Here is a 22,578-nt window from a genome sequence, read left to right on the forward strand (position 1 = left end):
GCAACCAAAGTGTCCTTCAGTAATGGATATGGATGAATGGATAAATAAACTGGCACATCCAGATGATGGAATATTATTCAGCACTAAAAAGCAATGAGGTATCAAGCCATGAAAAGACATGGAGGAAATTAAATGCATATTACTACGCGAAAGTAGCTAATCTGAAAAGGCTACATACTGTATGCTTCCGATTATATAACATTCTGGAAAAGGCAACACTCTGAAGCCAGTGCAAATGTTAGTGGCCACTAGGGGTAAATGGGGAGGAAGGGATGGATAGGCAGAACGCAGAGGAATTTTAGAGCAGTGATACTATGATGGTGAATAAGACATTATTCATTTGTCAAAAACCACAGAAATACACACGGAGAGTGAGCTGTAATGCAAACTATGGACCTTGTGTGATTATGATGGGCCAATGCAGGTTCATTGGTTATGGCCAATGTGCCACCCTGGTGAGGCAGGTTAATAGCAGGGGAGGCTACACATGTGTTGGGGAGAGAGTATATGGGAAATCTCTCTACCTTCTTCTCAAATTTGCTATGAACCCAACGTTTCTCTTAAAAGTTAAGTATTAAAAAAAACTGGTGATATCTGCAAGTCTGATAACATAGTTGTCAAATACTAAGGTTAAATTTTTAATTTTGATAAATGTACGATGCTAACATTAAATGAAGCTCCTGAATGGTGTACAGGAACTCTCCGATATCTTTGTGACTTTTCCTTAAATGCAAAATTATGTAAATATAAAAACCTCAAAAAATAAAAAGAGCTTTAAATAGAACAGAAAAGGTATTATTCATAACAGTCTACCCAACAACAAAGATACCATTATTATAAAAGATGTCATTTATATTGAACTACTGAATATTTATATGGAATGGAAACTATCATAATGCCAAGAAATGTTTCATTGAAGAAAACTCATGCAACTTCATAAAGAGTCCCATGCACTTATAGATACCTTCAAAGAACTGATTTTCACAAATCCCTTCTGTATTCAATATATATTGATTTTGACAGCAGGAAAAGTTTCTTAACTTTTAAATTCTCATGAGCATAATAGGTTATGAAGGAAGGAAATAAATACATATTCCAATTAAGAATTGTCCAGGAAATTTAAATAAGAATTAAAAAAAATCAGATGCTGAGACTTATTAAAAGAATATATTTAGGAAAATATTTATTCACTTATCATTCATTCAATATTACTGAGTGAGTACTTTGTGTCAGCCACTATTCTAATTTCTGGAAACCCAGAGCAGAAGCAAATATGAGAGATAAGATTCTTGTTTTTTTTTTGTTTTTTTTTTTTTTTTTTTTTACTGAAGTATAGTTAATATACAATGTTATAGTAGTTTCATGTGCAAGATTCTTATTTAAGAAAAAGTCCATATTAATAAAGAATAAAAGGAAGGAAGACAAAATAAATAAGTAATCAAGAAAATAAGATAATTTCTGATAAAAGTAAGAGTTGTGAAGAAAGTGTGCTTCTATAAAAAATAATAATGGGAGGTTTTATGAGAAGGTGATTTTGAGTGTGACTTAAATTTTTTTTTTCAGTCAGTGAATATCTGTGGATAAATAATTTAGGCATGAAATAGAAATTTTGCTATGAAATAGGCAAAGTTTTCTTCTGCAAGGCTTTTGGTGTCAGGAATTGACTCGATACAGTCGAGGGTTGAGCCGTGTTTAGTGTCTGTTGTTGGTGTGGTTTCCCATCCTGCACTGCAAGCCTTAACTTCCTTTTGTGAGACCTTGTGTTTGTGGTTGGTATTAGTTTGACAGAAGATTTTTCTCATTGTCTACTGTATATGGGACCTTACGTTTCCCCTTTGTGGGGCGCTCCTAGAAATCTCTACCAGCTCTAGTGTGCTCACAGAACTCAGTGGGTTTTTTTTGTTTTTTTTTTTAAACATTTATTTATTTTTGAGACAGAGAGAGACAGAGCGTGAACGGGGGAGGGGCAGAGAGAGAAGGAGACACAGAATCAGAAGCAGGCTCCAGGCTCTGAGCCATCAGCCCAGAGCCTGACGCGGGGCTCGAACTCAGGAACGTGAGATCGTGACCTGAGCTGAAGTTGGACGCTCAACCGACTGAGCCACCCAGGCGCCCCAGAACTCAGTGTTTTTTACACTAGCGGTGGGAGGGGGAATATTCACTCTTGCGGCTACCTTCGTAAAACCCTGTTTCTGGACCTCATACGTGTGCTCATTTCAGTGGTTTTGCCCATTGCCAGCTGCAGTTCTGTGCTCAGCATGTATTTCTTCACCTCTCCTCAGATACAGAGAGTATTCTTTTGTTTCTTTTTCCAGGTGCAAAGGATTTTGCTATTGCCACGGGAAAGGAAAAAAAAAAAACATTTCCTTCCCACTTGGCTCAATTTAGATATTAGTCTCTGGGGGAGAAAAGGGAAAAAGAGTGTGGGGAGAGATATTGCCTTTTCTTTTTTTTCCCATAGAGCAGCTATTCGTCTCCTATGGCATAAACCACAAATGACTCTGTATCACTACAGTCACCAATATTTTTTTGTGAGCCCCTGTGATGTTTGTGGAGTAGAAGCTGTGAATAGATGTTTATTCTCCTTATATCTGTGGCCACCAGGGTTTCTACATTCTCTTGCTGAGAATATACACTACATGTATCAACTCATCGCCATTGTTGCCCAAATTCTTACTACTGTATAGCTGCATCTGCCTGAGGTATGTAAATGTTCACGTCTTATCTTTCCTTGCAAGCACTTGCCTTTCTTTAGATTTCAGGTTGGTTGTTTTGTTTGTGACCTTCCATTTGTGATCAGTTTTTGAAAATTTATAATGATGCAGGTTGTCTCAATTGGTTGGTTGGTTGGTTGATTGAAGAATGCAAGCAATGCTTTTACCAGTTTCCTGTATTCTAAAAGGGAACCGGAAATAATAGCACTCTTTAAATGAAGGGAATATATATTAATTAACAACATAATATCTATAATTTCTTATGAATGTTTCAAGAGCCATAATTTTATAACCCATAACTAGGTATATTAAGAACCAGGTATATTAAGAACCAAAAGTGGATTCAGAAATGACACAATTTGGATATTAGCATAAAATATTAAAACAGCTATTATTAACTTTATTTAAAGGACAAGATGTACATGATGAGTGAGCGCATATAGAATATAAACTTAAAAAGGTAAACTTGAGAAAAATAGAACTCTTAAATTCAAAATACAGTTTTTGCAATAAAAATTCCTGAATGGGCTTAACAGCATATTGGGGCTTCAAAAAAAAAAAAACACACACAAAAAAAACAAAAACACTAAAAACTAACAAACAAAAAACCCCCCAAAAACAAAAAAAAAAACAAAAAAAAAGTTTGTGAACCTGACATTTCATAGTCACTTGCAATGGAATACAGTCTTCAATTTTATAAACTGGGTTTTATAAGTCAATCATTTTAAAAATGATTTGGGTGCCTTATTTTCCTAGCACTGGGCTAAATTTAGAATGCATAGAAATAAAGGAAAATTTACCTATTTAAAGTATTAATAATTTCTTTGTAGAGGGATGAAATGTATGAAACAATTAGCAAATCGCTAAGTACATGAATGATATTACCAAAGTGCTTTAGAAATTCAAAAGAAATCAAAGTCTGAATAAACTACAGTAGTTAGGCAAAATTATTGCTCAAGTTGGCAATTGAAAAGCATAAAATTGGCCCTTGAAAGACAGAAGAGCATTTGAACAAAGAACTGAATAGTTACATAGCACTTCCTGAGTGTTAGATCTTATTTTTAGTTTTTTACATATATATTTCGCACTAACCCTATGAGAAAGTAATATTAGTATTTTACTTTATAGATGTGGTAATGATCTCAAAACAGTTGATTGACAAAGTATGATAAGTAGTAGCCTTAGCCCTGGGATCCAGGCTGTCTGGCTTTGGGTCAAATGCTCTAAAGTCAGGGTTGGGCATTTATCTGCCACATTTGGAGGACAGCATAGAGATCACTCTGACTGTAATAAATGATTGCAGTTTGGACTGGGGAAATACTGGCGAGGTGGGATAAGAGCAGACTATTGTAGACCTTCTCTATTGTTTGTCAAAACGGCTGAGAGACTTCCATAAGCAGATAGAATTCCTTGTACCTTCAATCACTTTCAATTGATTTCCAGGCTAAGATAGAAAATGGAAACTGCATTAGTTAAGAGATGGATGATCCTCTTTACGTGATGGACTCAGAGCTAAAAATATCAGCAAGGAAATTCAATTCACAAAGCACTACTTCACAGGGACACAGACCAAGCTATTAGCCCAATTGGTATTTTTAATAGAGTTGCTTTCTGTGACTCCATTATTGCCTCTCAGAGCTCTTCTAAATTATTTGTTTTAAGGCAAGACCAGAAAGACCTGTGTTTGAGAAACTGAGTTTCTCATAGGGAAGGAATTTGTTTGTTTTTTGTTTATTGTTGTTGCTCTCCAACTGCAACGATGTAAGAGCTTCACCTTGGCTTTAGTGCTCTGAAAATGGCACAGGGAAGGCCCTGCTAATACACATGACATTGCTTTATTTCTGGTGGGCATATATTCTAGTACAGCTTAGCCTTGTTTTGTCTGCTACCAATTGCCTTTGACGCACTGAAAACTGCAATTCTCTACAAGTATTAGTGCATTTTGTATCTATGTGGATAGTTAATAGAGTATATTTACATGGTATTGTTTCTAAAATTAAGTGTAATCATCATAAACACTATTGGTTTCTCATGGAAATAAAGTAATTATCTGATTTCTTTTTGAGAAGTTGCAATATGTAGTGATGGCCAGCAACACACTGTACTCAGAAGCAAACATGTGTATTAATGCCAATTATCTGAAATGGTGTGAGGAAAAATGAAAAACCATCCAAGATTCTGGTGTTTACAACAGTTTCTGAATGCTATTTTTGAATAAATTAGAAGGTACATATGATTTCCATAGATTGAGCTTAAAAGCTGATGAAAATAGTTAAACAGTATCATACAAAAATCTTAGGTAAGACTTCATCTCCCTTTGGCAAAATCAGGAAAACTTTTTACTCTATAAAAGTAAAGCTATTTTAGGTGCTTAGCATGGTGTCCATCTTAGAATAGGAATAGAACAAGCAATTATTAAATAAACATATGGTTCAAAAGAATGTACAAAAACATAGATGGGTCTTCGGTTGTAAACACTGACACTACTAATGTGCAATTCTTTTTTCAACGTTTATTTTTTTTTTTTTATTTTTGGGACAGAGAGAGACAGAGCATGAACGGGGGAGGGGCAGAGAGAGAGGGAGACACAGAATCGGAAACAGGCTCCAGGCTCTGAGCCATCAGCCCAGAGCCTGACGCGGGGCTCCAACTCCTAGACCGTGAGATCGTGACCTGGCTGAAGTCGGACGCCTAACCGACTGCGCCACCCAGGCGCCCCTAATGTGCAATTCTTATCAGGCCTCAGTGTCAGTAAACCTGCTCGTCCTACAGCAGTGAGTTATACAATGCTTTAGCAGCATCAGATTATCGCTCAAAGTAATACTTATGATTTTGCTGAAGGTCTTCTTGCAAATATTCTGCGATCAAATTTTGAAACACTTAATTTCAGGAAAATGTACATACTTCTTTTTCCTATAGAACGAGAGTTATTTTCTCCTTTGGATTTCACTCATAGCCATCGTATTAACTTAAATAGTTGATATGTTCGTTCCCCCTGATGTTATTTATGTGTATGTTTGTCTTGTAATTTAGCTGTTATTTATAGGCATTTCTTTTATTGTAAGCTAATCTGGCCGGTGCTTTCTGTGTTACATTAAGTTATTCAGTTTTTTACACAAATGCTCCTTAGGATCATTGATGGAAACGTGATTTATGAAAGATTCTGTAATATGTAAGAAATTAGTTTCAGTCATTTTATGATTGATTTTCCTACCTTATTCTAATCATTCATAAAATCTTAGAGAAAAAGCAAGTCTATAATTATAACCCTTTCAGGAAGCACTATCTATAGTCATATTTAAAAGTCAGACTTAACTTCAGTCATAAAAAGTTTTGTATGATGACTGAATTAAATTCGGTAGTTAGTAGTATTTAGTTCCCTCTTGACAACCTGAATTGTGTTAGGAACTATGGGTTAGCCCTTCTGTTTCAGAGGAATATGAAATGATTCCTTCAATAAGAAGTAAACAAATACACCCAAATCTAATGCTATAGAACTACACATCTTGATTTAATCTTTTTGAGTTATTTTGAAAGCACTCTATAATCTATCCTTTGGGATACATGTGGATGATACTTCCCAGTCTGATAATACACACTTTTGCTTACTTTTCTCAGTTTTTCCGAGTTCCATATGAAAGTCTCTGTGTCTTTGCCTTCAGACCCTTAGGAATTTCATTTATTCAGATGAACTGGATACGAAGTTTCTGTAGCTAAAGGGATTTTCCTTATATTTAAATGAGTTTTTGAAGGTCCTCAAAGTGGACAGTTCAGGTGCAATAGCACAACCCAGGTTAAAGATCGACCTGCCTGGCATGTTAGTTTACCTCTCTTCATTTGTTCTGCATTGAGTGAAAGGGAATAACATACCACACAAATGATTGGACTAGATAATTCTTAATTGTTCTTGTAGAATAATGCTGCTGCACATGACTATAATTTAAATAGAATTTTAGAAGCACCTGGGTGCCTCTGTTGGTTGAGCGCCTGGCTCTTGATTTCATCTCGGGTCATGATCCCAGGGCAGTGGGATCAAACCTTGGGTTGGGCTCTGTGCTGAGCAGGGAGCTTGCTTAAGATTGTCTCTCTTTCTCTGTCTGCCCCTCTCCCCTGCTCACATCTCTCTCTCTTTCTCAAATAAAAAGAGATAAAAAGGAAAAAAGGAAAAGAAAAGAGAAGAAAGAAAAGAAAAGAAAAAATAAGAAAAATTATAATTTGAGAAGAGAACCAGAAATGCTAAGACTATTGTCTGACCTGTAAAGAATCTGAATATTTTTGCCAACTGATGAGGAGGTGGATTAAATGAATCTAATCAATAATTTTACTGATCCTCTTTTTAAAGGGCAACAATTATTAAAAATTCAAGAGTACCTTTCACAAATGACATTTCCTTTATATACTTATTCTCATCATCATCATCATCATCATCATAAATTAGCTTTTTCCTTTTCTAGCATACTGTTTCAATTCTCACATAACAAGTATTTAATAGTCTCACTGAATTTTTTGCAAGGATTTTTTTTATTAAAATAAACATTTTAGTGACTAGGAGCAATTGAACTCAAATGTGGTTCTTAAGCAAGCAAGCTGGGTGGTTGTTGATAATAAAGCAAATCTTATTGTAATAGAGCAAATTATGATTGGAAAACTTTTTTTTATTCCACTATCAAAATTAAAATTCTCCTACTTCTCAATTCATGTTTTCTTGTGATGTAATTTACATACAGTAAAATCCATTCATCCTGTTGTACAGTCCTATGAGTCTTGACAAATGAATACAACTATACAACTACCACCGTAATCAAGATGTCGATCAGTTACATCAACCCAAATTATCTCCTTGCGTGTAGAAATGCCTCTCCAGAATCAGAGTATATAATCATTTGAGTTGGCCTTCAATCAATTATCATCCTTCTATAAATTACCATAATGCATTTACGTGCTCTTCCATGAATCAAAAGTTCATTGCTTTTTATTGCTGTGTAGTATTCCATTACAAAGATGTATCTAGTTTATGTATCCATTCACATGTGGAAGGACATTTAAGCTGTTTCTTGGTTTTGGCCATTATGACTAAAGTCACTATGAACATGTACCTACGGTGTTTTATGTGAACATGAGTTTTCATTTAGTTTGGATAAATAATATATAGGATTAGGATTGCTGAGTTATATGTTAAGTGTATGATTTATTTTATAAGAAACTGCCAATTTTTTTCTAAAGCAGCTATCAGCATTTTCTATTCCTAACATAAGTATATGATGTCTTGTTGCTAGTCTTCATACTTACCAGCATTTGGCATTGTCAGCCTGTTTATATTTTAGCTATAGCAATACATATGTAGTAGAATCTCATTGCACTTTTAGTTTTCATTTTCCTAACAAGTGATTTGTCAACAGGATTTGGTAAAGTATCTGGGGATTTTTTTTTCCCAAGGAGAAAAAAGATTGCATTTAATCTGTATATGTACGGAGAATTTTAGAGAGAACTGACATCTTAACAATAGTGATTCTTGCAGGTAGAAAATTAGTCTATGGAAACTTAGATCTGCACAAAGAATAAAGAGCATCAGATATAGAAAATACGATAGTTAATTTTATGGCAATCAAGTTGCCTGCAGGACATAGCCATTCCTTTTTTAAAATTCTTGGAGGAAAGCCCCATCTTGAAAGCCATACCCCCTCTGCAGTATTACTTAGGGTTGAGTGAGTAGATAAATATAATTGTCCTAGAAATAATTCATTTTCTCTGATATTTAACCTTTAGTGGTAATAAGGATATTTTGATCTCTATTTGTCATACTCCTTTGTCTTAGTCTGTGGGCATACAACTCAAATTGGTAAATGAGACGTTATTTTGGGGAACTTCATAAGACCCAAAGCCTCATCCTTACTCTGGGAGCTAAAAATAATATGTAATTCATTTTTTTACATCTTTTTAGTCAGTTACTCAATGTGTCAACAAACATTTACCTTCAGCATCTAAAGTGGGTAAGATTTTCCATCAGCTAATACACATTGTATATTACATATGATAAATTAAAAATGGGCAGAAAACATGAACAGACATTTCTTCAAGAAGACATACAGATGACCAAGAGACCCATGAAAGAATGCTCATCATCACTGACCATCAGGGAAATGCAAATCAGAGCTACAAATATCACATCACACCTGTCAGAATGGCTAACATCAAAAACACAAGAAATAACTGTTGGCAAGGAAGTGGAAAAGAAGGAAATCTTGTGCACTGTTGGTGGGAATGCAAATTGGCACAGCCATTCTGGAAAACAGTACGGAGGTTCCTCAAAAAGTTAAAAATAGAACTATCTCGGGGCGCATGGGTGGCTCAGTTGGTTAAACGACTACCTCTTGGTTTCAGTTCAGGTCATGATCTCACACTTTTGTGAGCTCGTGTTGGGCTCTGAGCTGGCAGCATGGAGTTGGCTGGGGATTCTCTCCCTCCCTCTGGCTCTCTGTCCCTCCAGTTGCATGTCTCTGTCTCTTTCAAAACAAATGAATAAACTTAAAAAAAATTAAAAAAAAATATAGAACTACCTTACAATCCAGTAATGCCACTACTGACTATTTACACAAAGAATACAAAACACTACTTGGAAAGGATACATCCACCTCTATGTTTATTGCTGAATTATATAAATAGCTAAATTATGGAAGCAGCCTAAGAGTCCACTGATAGATGAATGGATAACAAGGTGTGGTATTTATATACAATGGAATATTATTCAGCTATAAAAAGAATGAAATCTTGCCATTTGCAACAACATGGATAGAGTTAGAGAATATAATGCAAGTGAAATAAGCCAGTCAGGGAAAGACAAGTAACATGTAATTTCAGCCATATGTGGAATTTAAGAAACAAAGCAAAGAAAAGAGAGAGAGAGACAAGTCAAGAAACAGACTCTTAACTACAAAAAACAAACACATGGTTACCAGAGGGGAGATGGATGGGGGGTGGCTGAAATAGGTGTTGGGGATTAAAGAGTATACTTATTTAAAATAATAATAATAAATTTTATTAAACATTAATTAATGTCAATTACATGTAAATATTACAGTAATATATAACCATAACATATTGTGTATGCCATATAATTATAATATATATATTATTACATATATACATATATATCACACATATAAATTACCTTCCATCACCAGCTTTTGTTCTTCCAATCTTACTCTCCATAAATGTTTCTAGTGGCAGCTTTGGTGGCATAAATTCCTGAGGTAGAGGCCTAAGCAGTTACCTCATCAGCAGGTATTTTTTAAGAACTACAGATGCTGCTATATTTATTCAGAATTCCCAAAAGCTTAGGTCAGCAGGTAGAATAATGCCATTACTTCAAGGGAAACAGCATTTGATAGTTTGCAGTTATGTTCCTATCAGATCTAACATCAGCCACAATCTTGCTCCAAGAATTATCAAAATTCATGAGTGACTCAAGTTTGTGTGAACCACACAGTGTCACATTTCTTCCTTCTGCTCTTCTCCAGTGATCTTTCCCAGTGCTTCTTAAATTCCAAGAGATTTTACCACTGTGGTTAGAAAGTAAAAACCCCACTTGTTTGTAGTTTCTGAGCTTCCAAAAGCTTGTCAAAAATCTTAATTTCTTGGGGCACCTGGATGGCTCAGTCGGTTAAGCCTCTGAGTTAGGTTCAGGTCATGATCTCAAGGTTCATGAACTGGACCTTTGCATTGGGCTCTGCTCTGACAACTCAGAGCCTGGAGCCTGCTTTGGATTCTGTGTCTCCCTCTCTCTCTGTCCCTCCGATGCTTGTACTCTCTCTCTCTCTCTCTCTAAAGTAAAGGGAGAAACATTAAAAAAATAATAATAAATAATTTTTTTTAAAATCTTAATTTCTTTTTCAGGATGCATGTGCTCGAAAGAGGGCATCCAGTCACAAAGATTTTCACTAATTGGTCTACAGCCTGCAAAATTCCTCAAGCTAGAGAATAATGCTCAGGGAGAATTTAGATTATACTAAATTTGCATTTACCTCAATAACAATAGAACATTTACTGCAGCTTCTGCCGTGCATAGCAGGTATTTAATACCTTTGTTCCAGCTTAAGCATTATTGGGAACAGATGAACAATGAAAAAGATGTTGAATAGACTTGAAATAAAGGTCAAAAGAAAACCAGAACTCAAGAATTATAAAATTAATTTTAAATTTGGATTAGGTACATAAATGTTTAGTATTGTGCATTTTTCATGTGCATAATCTTAAAAGAGGATTTTAATAGTTGTCATCACAGAACATAAAATAATTTCATGTTAATAAAGGAAGTAAACATATATCCCTCTACATAGAAGAGAGGAGAAATAAAACTTGTAGTAAGATACAACTAAGATAAGAACTCAGATGTGAACTCAGGAATGTATTGACATAAAAAAAAAATCAAAATATGACCAGGAAGCAGTATCACTATGGCCTTCATTCACAGAGAGCATACTTGGAATTCTATTGCTTTGCTAGTACTTTCCATAACACTCAATAACCTTTTATTTCCCTTGACATGGTAAAAGTGAACTGCATGTCACATTATGTCTCTCAGTCTGAACTACTATTTTCCCCATTATTTTCTATTACTCTTGAGTTTGCTTGTTATTGCCAGGTTTTCCATAAAGAAAGTAGAATTGCATAATTTTTACTGATGTTTTTTAGGTGAACACAGCAATCACAAGTTTCTTAAGCTAAAAAGGGCTCAACATTACTGCAGGACTACCTCAGACCCTGTTTCTCTTAATAACTGCCCTACTTTTGTGGTGCCTGGTGGCTCAGTCAATTAAGCATTCCACTCTTGGTTTCAGTTCATGTCAGGATCTCACGGTTGGTGAGTTCAAGTCCTGCACTGGGTTCTTTGTTGACTACAGGGAGCCTGCTTGGGATTTTCTCCCTTTCTTTCTGCCCCTTCCCTGCTCCCTTGTTCTTGCTTTCTCTCAAATAAATAAATAAACTTAAAAAAATTAAAAAAAAGGTAACTGCCCTACTTTCTTTTCTTTTTTTGCAAGAGAGAGAGAGAGAGAACGAGTGTGCCCCAATGCAAGGGAGAGGCAGAGGAAGAGGGAGAAGGAATCTTAAGCAGCATGGAGCCGGAGATGGAGCCCGACTGACAACTGATGCAGGGGCTCAATTTCAGAACCTTGAGATCATGACCTGAGTTAAAGCAAGACTCTGGCACTTAACACACTGAAACACCCAGGCACCTCAGAATTGCCCCACTTTTAATGACAGGGTTTAATCATCCAGGAGACTCTTCCTGGGGACCCTATTTATTATTTAGAGGTTAAAGTAGTCAGAAGCTGGCCTCCTGAAAATTAAAGTAATCTTGAGAAAGACTTTCAATCCAATTCATGGTATAGAAAGTTTTCTAACTCTCTTTGTTTCCTAAACACATCTAGGTCAGATCAGAATTACAATAGAACCTTCTGTCAAGAAATGAATTCTATGCTCTTGGACAGAGATTTTAAGTAGTTCAGAAAGGCAAAAATAGAACAATCCTCTTCCTCAAAGTATTAAATCTGTGTATTTGTGTATATTGATCACAAAATGCAAAGTACTGGTTGACTTTATCTTTGTTTATTTATTTATGCCATTTTACTGTTTATTTTCTATCATATTTTTCTTGTATTTTTGATGTACAATTGACATACAATGTTAATTAGTTTTAGGTGTCAGCATATTTACTTGACAATTCTATACATTCCTCAGTGCTTAACACGATAAGTGTAGTCGCTGTCACCAAACAACAGTATTATAATATTATTGATTATATTCTCGGCTGTATTTTTCATCTCCATGATGTCTTTACTTTATAATTGGAAGTTTGCCCTCTATTTTGCTCATCCCTCTCACTCACCTCCTCCTTTGGTCACCATCAGTTCCTTCTCTGTGTTTGAGAGTCAAGGTTGACAGGGGTGCCTGGGTGGCTCAGTTGGTTGAGTGTCGGACTTGGGCTTAGGTCTCTATCTCAAAGTTGGTGGGTTTAAGCCCCACCTCCACCTTTCTGCTGTCCGCATGCCACTTCAGACCTGTCCCCTCTCTCTCTGTCCCTCCCCTGTTCATGCTCTCTCTTACACAAAGATAAACAGTAAAAAACAAACAAACAAACAAAAAACAATCAAGATTGACATTTTTTCACAGTTTCTTTATATATGATATGATAGGGAAATATATATGTATGATAGGGAAAGATAGATAAAGTGAGCAAAGAGGGAAAGGTTAGGACCTGAGGTCCCTGATGGGGAAAACACTTATTTTGGAACGATGCTGGGAGTGTCTGACCACAGCAAAAGCCTTCATTTGCCTGCTGCTCATTTTGTGTCCATCTCTTCAATCTTCAAAGCTGCGAGACAACAAATCGAGGGTATTGAAGTAAAAAAAAAATCCTGTAATACAGGTTCCCTAAAAGTGTTATAGGATTTTTTTTACCTCAATGCCCGGGGTTCCTTGTCTTGCCGCTTCGAAGAATGAAGAGGTGGACCCAAAATAAAATGAGTAGCAGGCAAAAGTTTACATTAGAGTATAAGATCAGAAAGTAAGAATAGTATAAAAGCTCTCTTTACAGAGAGGGGACATTCAAAAGTGAACGCCCGCAACTATAAGCAAGGGTCCTTGGTATATAACGTCTGGTCGCCTCCCCAACCCCTTCCCCCTTATTCCTTCTCAGGTTCTATCTTTATTGGCCAGATAAATCAAGGTGCTGGGTTGTCCATTCCTGATTGGCTCATTTCCATTTTCTGAGGGGTGCTCTTGGGTCATACTGTTGCTTGTGGGTCATACCTTTTATGGTCTACTACTTATTTTTAGTCAGCTCTTTTGTCAAATTCCTGAAGAGAACCCTAAGAGAAGTAGGTGGTGGCTCTTATATTTTTAAGAGGAATTTTATGCCCGAGGGGGTTTGCTGTAATCAGACTCTCCCAGCATTGTTCCCAAATCGGTGTTTTTCCCCTACCCTTAGACTTCAGGTCTTACCCTTCCCCTCTCTTCCTATTTTATCCTATCTTTTTCCTATCATAAAAGGACCCACTTTCTCTTATATTTTATTTACTCTTTACAACTGACTCCACTCCCAGCATCATCAGGGACAACTGGAAAACAAGGAGATCACATGTAGATTATTGACAACCATTAAAATATTTTACCATCACATTTATATTCCCCACAATTTAGGAAATAACAATCCACAGGTCTCTGTGGATATTTGAGTGTGATTAGGAGACCATGAGGGCGAAGGGAGTAAGGGAGGGAGGTTGAGGAATAAATCTTTTGTAAGAATATTTGAAAAGATTCAAACTTTGCTCTTTTCACTACTGATATTTCTAGGATCCTAAGCCAAATAGAGGGAGCCATGACCTCACTCTGTTTACTGACTTCCAATAATCTTCTATTTTTGTTAGACTTATCGCTCTATAAATACATCATAATAAAGAGAGAGTAAATGCCCTAAGTGCATTGGGGAAACTTCTTTAAATAAGCATATTCCTTAAATACTTCACCAATATTAAAATCTTTGTTCTCTGATTCCAATATATGAAATTTTTTAATGGGCTGAAATAAATATATTCAGTTTTCATAAAATTATTTTATGTCCCAATATCAAATATATACACACATACATGTGCACACACATGTGGGCAAACACAACTGTTGGTATTTGGAAGAAAAGTGATGCATAAGAGCCTATTGCTATTCTGGATGTTTCCTTCTGTCCCAGTGTTAGTGCCAACTTGAGTCCACTAGCAAATAATGAAGTCTTTTGAGGTAGAAACTATTTTTATTTTTATTTTTCATCACTTATACCTTTCACTAATAATTGTGAAATATTTGTAACAGCATTCTGATTCAAGTGAGCTGAGGAGGAAACATTTCTGCTAGGGACATTTCTGTAGAGTCAACATCTCTTCTTACCAAAACACCTTCCTGGAAATGAACTCATTTTGTGAACTGCCATGAAAAACACTGTGTTTTCTCTGAAGATTAATGTGGTTATACTTCTGACTAAGGAGTACTGGGATTTGGTATTTGTAATTTTTAGTTCAGTTTTCAGAAATCTTTGGTTTATTGTTCAGGGTCAGATCCATGTATGTACAACTCAGAAGTGAGTCAGAGTATTCACAAACAACTTTCTGGCATTAATTTTTCTTCCCAGTCTCTGCAATCTCCCTGATATTCACTGGTTCCCTTTAGTCTTCTGGTCAAAGAGTGTGTGCTCTGGTGTGTGACTCCAAAAATGCATGTATTTCTTAGGCCAAGTAGCAGGTGGACGAAAAAAAAAAAAAAGGCAAATGCATGCGGGGTATTGCCCCACACTCTTATTTTTTTTTTTAATTTTTTTTTCAACGTTTATTTATCTTTGGGACAGAGAGAGACAGAGCATGAACGGGGGAGGGGCAGACAGAGAGGGAGACACAGAATCAGAAACAGGCTCCAGGCTCTGAGCCATCAGCGCAGAGCCCGATGCGGGGCACGAACCCACGGACCGCGAGATCGTGACCTGGCTGAAGTCGGACCCTTAACTGACTCTGGCACCCAGGCGCCCCTGCCCCACACTCTTGGAACTACAGCTCCACCAACTGGAGAGGAAGATTACCCTTCCCTGGAAATTGTCTGCTCTGGGCTTCCTTTGCTGCTGAGGCCATGACCTCCATAGAATTGCTTGGGAACCAGGACTGGAGAAGGCGCAGAAAAAGGAAATGAGGAATCTTCACACAGTGTTAGAAGTTCTGTCACCCTCTTCTTGAACCAGAACTAGCAGGGTGCTCTTGGAACTGTCTCTGACTTTGCACTGCTGGCCTCTTCTAGATTTTAGTGTCTTTTGAGATCAGGCAGGGGTGGAAATGAGGAGTCAGGGATATGGAAGAAAAATTAAATGGTAAACTCATTCAGTGATACTTTGAATTTTGGTCTTCTTCCCTGGTCTATCTGTTGCACCATTTTTTTTCTTTTTTTTGAGTTCTCAAGTTGCTACCCTGTGTATTCTCTCCACATTTAGCTGCATTCGATGAGAGACAGAAAGCAAAGTATGCTCTTTCTGTGTCTATGTAGCTTTTCTCAATTCTAATATATATTTTTATCTATATTCCTTTTTTTTATAAGTTTTACAAAGGGCATTTTATTGGTTTTTATTAATTTCAGCCTATACCTTTGCTTACTCTCTTTTTTCTAATGTGTATGTAGTTTATTTTGAGTGTGAGCATGTGGGGAAGAGACAGAGAGAGGGAGAGAGAATCCAAAGCAGGCTCCATCCACCCTGTCAACGCAGAGCCTGATGCAGGCCTCTGTCTCATGAACTGTGAGATTATGACCTGAGCCAACATCAAGAGTCAGATGTTTAACCGACTGAACCATGCAGGCGCCCCATTAATATCTTTTCTATATAATGACTAATTTATTTTGATTAATCTGACTGTAAACTTCTTTGTTTTCATCATTTTAATTTTAAAATATTTCCTGTAAATATACTGTTGTGTTCACAGTATTTTTTTATTACTTTCCATACCTTTTTTTGCTTTGATTTCTTTTTTGACTTAACATTTGTCTATATGTGTGTTGTCTAATACCAAGTAGCTAAGAAATCCTGTTTATTTTAAAAAATATTTATTTCAAATTGTATTTGTTATCAGAGACAAGCATTACTTTGTGTAATGACCCAAACGGATCTTGAGCTTGTGATCCAAACAGGTGGTTTTGGATTGTGCAAGGTGGATGATAATCTATCTTGCTTACTGTAAAGAGATTGGATTGCTTTTTAAAATTGGAATCTAAAAAAAAAACATTAAGTATATTTCCCATTTCCTCTTTTGGAACAAGTTGAGTCCACAAAAGTCTCTAGAAAACCATCCTGTCACCACTGATATACCTTTAATCTATCACAAGTTGCCTCAAAGTAATTCAGTTTTTTGAGAGAGGGTGAGGGAAAGACAACACTATCCATATGCTTGACTGGAGTTATAAAAATACCGCATGAGGCCGCCAGACGCTATAAGCATTAGGAGTTCTGTTACTTTCTTCTTGAACCAAATTAACAGTTCTCTACTCCTATCCCTATTTCTGGGTTCGGAGGTCACATGAACCCTTCTGTGTCTCGGTCTACAAAATCAAAGCCAAGGTGAAACAATGAAAACTTTGGAAAAATCATCAGTTTCACAAAAGTATTTACAAAAAGAAGCATCTATTCAATTACACTATATTAATTCAATTGACTTCCTTTAGGGTACCACACCTACATTGTAAGGTCGCAGTTTATTTAAACAAATGTAACTTTAAACATGCCTAATGTTATCCAAGTATAGACTACATATAAAATGAGCTTTTGGTCACATTTACGTTTTTATATTTTTCTTACTTAGTTGTTAAACATCCATTCTGGGGTCTTTGGGTAGCTCAGTTGGTTAAACATCTCACTCTTGATCTCGGCTCAGGTCTTGATTTCAGGGCTGTGAGTTCATGCCCAACATTGGGCTCTGCACTGAGTGCCTACTTAAAAAAAAAAAAAAAAGAAAAGAAAAGAGTCTAATTTTATCATATTTAAGAGAAAAGACGGAGATTTTTTCAAAGACAGTGAGCTCCTTTTATGTACTTTTTTTGTTTATCATACTCTACATGAAAACTGAATAGAAGCCCAATGCCAGTGTGAACATATTTTAAAATATGAATAGAAATCGCAAAATCAATAATGTTATATTTAGGGTAAATGTAATGCATCCAATGTACTGATGTTCACATTTCTAGCTGTAGGATAATATTCATTTCCAATTTGTTCTAAACCATTTCAGTATTTGCTATTGTTAATACATAATGATATTTTAATTTCTTAATATGCCCCCTAGGAATCACCAGGCAGGTGTCTGTAGCACAGTGCCTGGCATTTAGTAGGCACTAAACAAACGTCAAACAAATAAACAAAAAAATAAAATAAAAATAAATAAATAAATAAATGTCAAACAAACATAAATCTGGATCAGTTAAGGGGGATTACACTGGTATCAAAGAGAAGTTTAGGGTAACAGTTCTTGTACATATGTGGAAGCCTTCTCTTCTGCCCTTTGCTGTGTCACGTTAGCCTAGATGGAGACTCAGAGACAAGTTTGAGGTTATCCCGGTTACAGCTGAGTTGTTATATGGCGTGCTCTGCAATTTCTCTACCACTGATTTAAAAGTTGACCTTGATAAGATCAAGTCTATTTCCAAATAAGAACAGTTAGAATTACTTATAACCAGGTCGAAAATTCTTGCAAAAATATTTATAGAATTTTCACAAAAGCAAATATGCTATATAGTAAGTTAGCAGGAAAGTGTATTAAATTTTTATGTAGCATCTGTTAAAATGTTTGTATGAAACGGATACTCTATGTCACAGAATGATGATTTTATAAAGTAAGCAAGAGAGTTGTCAATAGTTTTTTTGGTAGGTTTTGATTTTCATGGAGTCAGAATATTATTTTTTTGTATAAATTGTAAGTACAGATTTCCTTATGACTGGTGTATTCTTGCTGTTGGTTTAACATACATGTTATATCTTTGATATATTTTCCTCCTTCATGTTGAACTGAATTTGATGTGAGTAATAAATCTTTTTTTTTTATTGTGCTTAGTTTTGATTTCCAGCCTTTATTAAGTAAACCATGGGCAAAGTTTACTTTTCTTTCCATTAAATCATTACATTATGGATCATAAAGGTTATGGCTACCAAAGCCACAGCAATGTTACCCTTATGAGATTTTTTTCAGACTTTATGCATTATTTCACATAAACCATATCCATTTAGAACATTACTAAGTGAAGAATTCCTTTTCTTCAATCCTTCCACTAATTCTCTTTGCATGTACTCTTTGTGTGATTGATGTGTCTTAAATACATGCATATTGTGCTGACGTATTATTTTATTATTTTTAGTTATTCTATCTCTTCAATAAAACTGAATTTTATTATTTTTTTCTTTTTAAAAAACATTTATTTATTTATTTTGAAAGGGAGAGAGAAAGAGTATGAACGAGTGAGCAGTCGGGGGAGGGGGGAGGGAAGGGTCAGAGAGATAGAGAAAGAGAGAATCCCAAGCAGGCTCTGGGCTAATCTCATGAACCTTGAGATCATGACCTGAGCCAAAATCAAGAGTTGCACACTTAACTGACTGAGCCACCCAGGTGCCCCAAAACTGAATTTTAAATGTAATTTATACTTTGACAATATTGATCTTGGATTGTTATCTTGGTAATTATATGGACACATTTTAAAATTTAGCTAGAAAGCTGAGGTTTAGTTTTAAAATGGTATTTGCAAAAGTTGTAGTCATTCCCCCTCTCAGCCTTGACAAGTGCCATGTCATTCCAGTATTAGCAGAGGTATGTGTTTTTCCTGAGAAGCTAGCTATCTAGACTTTTCTGTGAAATGTCGTGATTGTTATTTATTGAATAACCTCTAGGTAGAGGTAAGCAGTTTCTGTTTACTCTGAGAAGTACTTTATATGGAAAAAAAATACTGTGCTGTCAGAAACACAGGTTAGACTTTCTAACTAGCCAGCAGGCAGAATGTAGGGGTGGCTTCCCAGAAGAGGCAACACTGAGTTGAATCTGAGGGATGAAGTGTAGTTAACAAGGGGGAAAGAAAATGAAAGGTCATTTCTGATAGAACTGCAATTCTGTAAACCACAGAAGAGAGATTATGACAGTCAAAATCTACTAAACTTGGACACTTAAAAATTAGACAGGATAGTTAGCAAAGCAAGGAAATGCAATGAAAAAAAAAAGGCATTCTGTTGCTTTTACTGCAAAAGCTATGTCTCAACATAATTCTGTGTTAAGGGAGTTGCCCAAAGAGTTCCCTGTTTTACAGGTTGTTGTAGTCTATATTCCCTGAGCCTGTCAGGCTGGGCATTGAGCAAAGACATATAATTTATGGAATTGATGAGGTTTTGGGGTTTTTGAATATAGCCTTTCTGGATATCTGAGAAATTAGTATACCTTATTTCCTTTTACAAATATACCTAATTAGAAATTATGACCATATAGATTTACAACAGAAATTTTAATGTGATGGCTATACAGAAATACTTTGAGTCTGAAAATCAAGAGCAGAGCAAGAAGAATGTGAATGTGTATATAATGGAGAAATGTTATGTGATCAAGGTCAAAAACTGTATTCTATGTAATAAGCCAAAAGGAACATTTTATACCATTAATAGTCCTGAAAAACTAGAGATGTCATATACTTTACATAACTGATATATTTATGAAAACCTGAGAGCTAATCAAAGTTTGATTAAATCATATTATGAAAGACTTTGGTTGGTACTACAATATTTATGCGTGTGTCCGCTTATAAAACAACTCTATTTGAAATTTCAGTAGTCAATCCTTACTTCATTGGTTTAATTAGTATGAATTAATTAGTTAGTATATAATTACTAAGTGGACTTCAAAGGAGAATCATACATATTTTATTCAAGGAATTAAGCTATCTGACTTTTAGTTGTGTAATTAATTTTCTAAGACATAAAAATGTAAGAACACTTTGGGAGAAAACCGATATTCACAATGTGCCTACTAAATTATTTCTTTGTTACCTTAAATTAATTTTCAAAATGACTCTAGGTGATTTTTCTAATTTAGAGAGGAAGAAATCAAGATTTAGGGAAAGTAAGTAATATTAAACAATATTAAACAATAGAGCCAATATTAAACAGTAGAGCCTGCGTTTCCATACTGGTTTGCCTTAAAGATAATGTTTTTAAGATATTATCCTGTAGATTATTTCATTATCTGTAGAAATAGGCATTTGTGCCCTTAAAAAGAAACACACTTATAAAACGTTTTGATATGTCAACTTTTTAAAAATGTTTAATCTTCACCTTGACTTTCTCCCAAGTGTGAAGTGCTAAACTGGTATCATAGCAAGTCATAACCAGTGATATTCTGCAGAGTCTAAGAACAGTAGGTTCTTAGCCTGATTGGCTCAGTTAAGTGTCTGTCTCTGGATTTCAGTTCAGGTCATGATCTTGGGGTTGCTGAGTTGGAGCCCTGCTTTGAGCTCGGTGCTGACAGTGTGGAGCCTGCTTGGGATTCTCTCTCCCTCTCTCTCTGCCCCTCCTCTGCTCACTCTCTCTCTCAAAATTAAAAGAAATTAACTTAAATAAATTAAATAAAGTAAACTTAAAAAAAGAGAATAGTAGGTATAATAGCTATTTATTTTAATTAGAAATATGTTAACAGGAAACATGTAGGTGACTTTTAAGGCAATGCTGTTTAACTTTGGCTGTGTCTTATGCTTATGGCATTAACTAGATAAAATATACTCTTGCCCAAGCTATACTCCAGAGTATTTACATCAAAATTACTGAAAGAAAAAACAAAAAACCCCAGACATAAGAATTTTTAAAAGTTGTCTAGATGATTCAACATATCAACCAGAATTGACAACCACTACTTTTAAATTTGAGTCTGAAAAATGTCCAAAATCTTACATAAGATTATAATGTAGGCAAATGATGATTTCACTTAAAAAAAAATGCTCGGTTGCTTATTGCGCTGTGCAATAGCAAATTGCAACTAGGTGCAGTTATCATTTATTATAATTTATTGTGTTAATAAATTGCCCTGAAGGGGAAAATGTTTCATACTGCATCACTAATCCATCCAGTGTGTGACTTTTGAAATGAAGTGGAATTATGCCACTCCACTTTAAAGCCACTTTAAGTGATAGACACTTCATTTCATTATGATGTAAAGAAACAAAAATTAATTGTTTAAATTAGAAATGCACAGTTGAATTAACTTTTTTCTAGTTTTTGTTTTAATAAATGTGTAATATGTATTTGGCATAATGCAAATATATATTTTATTATGTGATTTGATATTTTAAAAACATTGATTTTAATAAGTAAATGAATAGTATATTGTTGAATGCACGTATTACTTACAAAAAGAGAATTAAAATAACCATCTATGGGGAGCAATCTCATTTTCTCCCTGCAGGGAAAATAACATTTTTTAAAAATGTTTCTTTATTTTTGAGAGAGAGAGACAGAGACACAGAGAGAGAGACAGAGAGAGAGAGAGAGTGGGGGAGGGGCAGAGAGAGAGGGAGATACAGAATCTGAAGCAGATTCCACGCTCTGAGCTATCAGTACAGAGCCTAATGTGGGGCTTGAACTGTTGAACCGCAAGATTATGACCTAAGCCAAAGTCAGACGCTCACCTGACTGAGCCACCCAGGTCCCCCTTAACATTCTTTTTAAGTTTATTTATTTATTTTGAGTTATGGAGAGCATGAGAGACAGAGCATGCACGTGTGCATGTGAGTGGGGGAGGGGCAGAGAGAGAAAGAGAATCCCTGACAGGGCTCCACAAAACCGTGGTATCATGACCTGAGCTGAAGTTGGAAGCTTAACTGACTGAGCCACCCAGGCGGCCCCAAAATAACATCCTTTGGGTGAAAATACACAAATGAATTAGGAAAAACAAACATAACTGAATTAAAAAAAATGACCATCTCAGATCTATAATGAATGGAGCTCTATGATATTTAAAATAAAAATGTTGAAAAAAAATAAAAACACAGAAATCTTAAAATCTTATATACTTACACATTTTCAAAAAATGTGGAGGAAGTATGTTTGGAATTCACATAATAGACCATTTTTATTCTTATTTGTGCCTTAAAAAAAGTCCTAAATAGAATCAAACTGCAACTTTATCATGTACTGTATAATTTCTACATAGTTTACTATTAATAATATCCCAAGATGCATTAAGAAATAGAATGTATAACTTAATGACTTAAAACCTCTGCTATTCTAATATGGAACAGGTCTAAAATTCAATATTTGTAACTATTTAAT

Source organism: Felis catus, chromosome C1 (genome assembly GCF_018350175.1).
Source record: "Felis catus isolate Fca126 chromosome C1, F.catus_Fca126_mat1.0, whole genome shotgun sequence".
NCBI lineage: Eukaryota > Metazoa > Chordata > Mammalia > Carnivora > Felidae > Felis > Felis catus.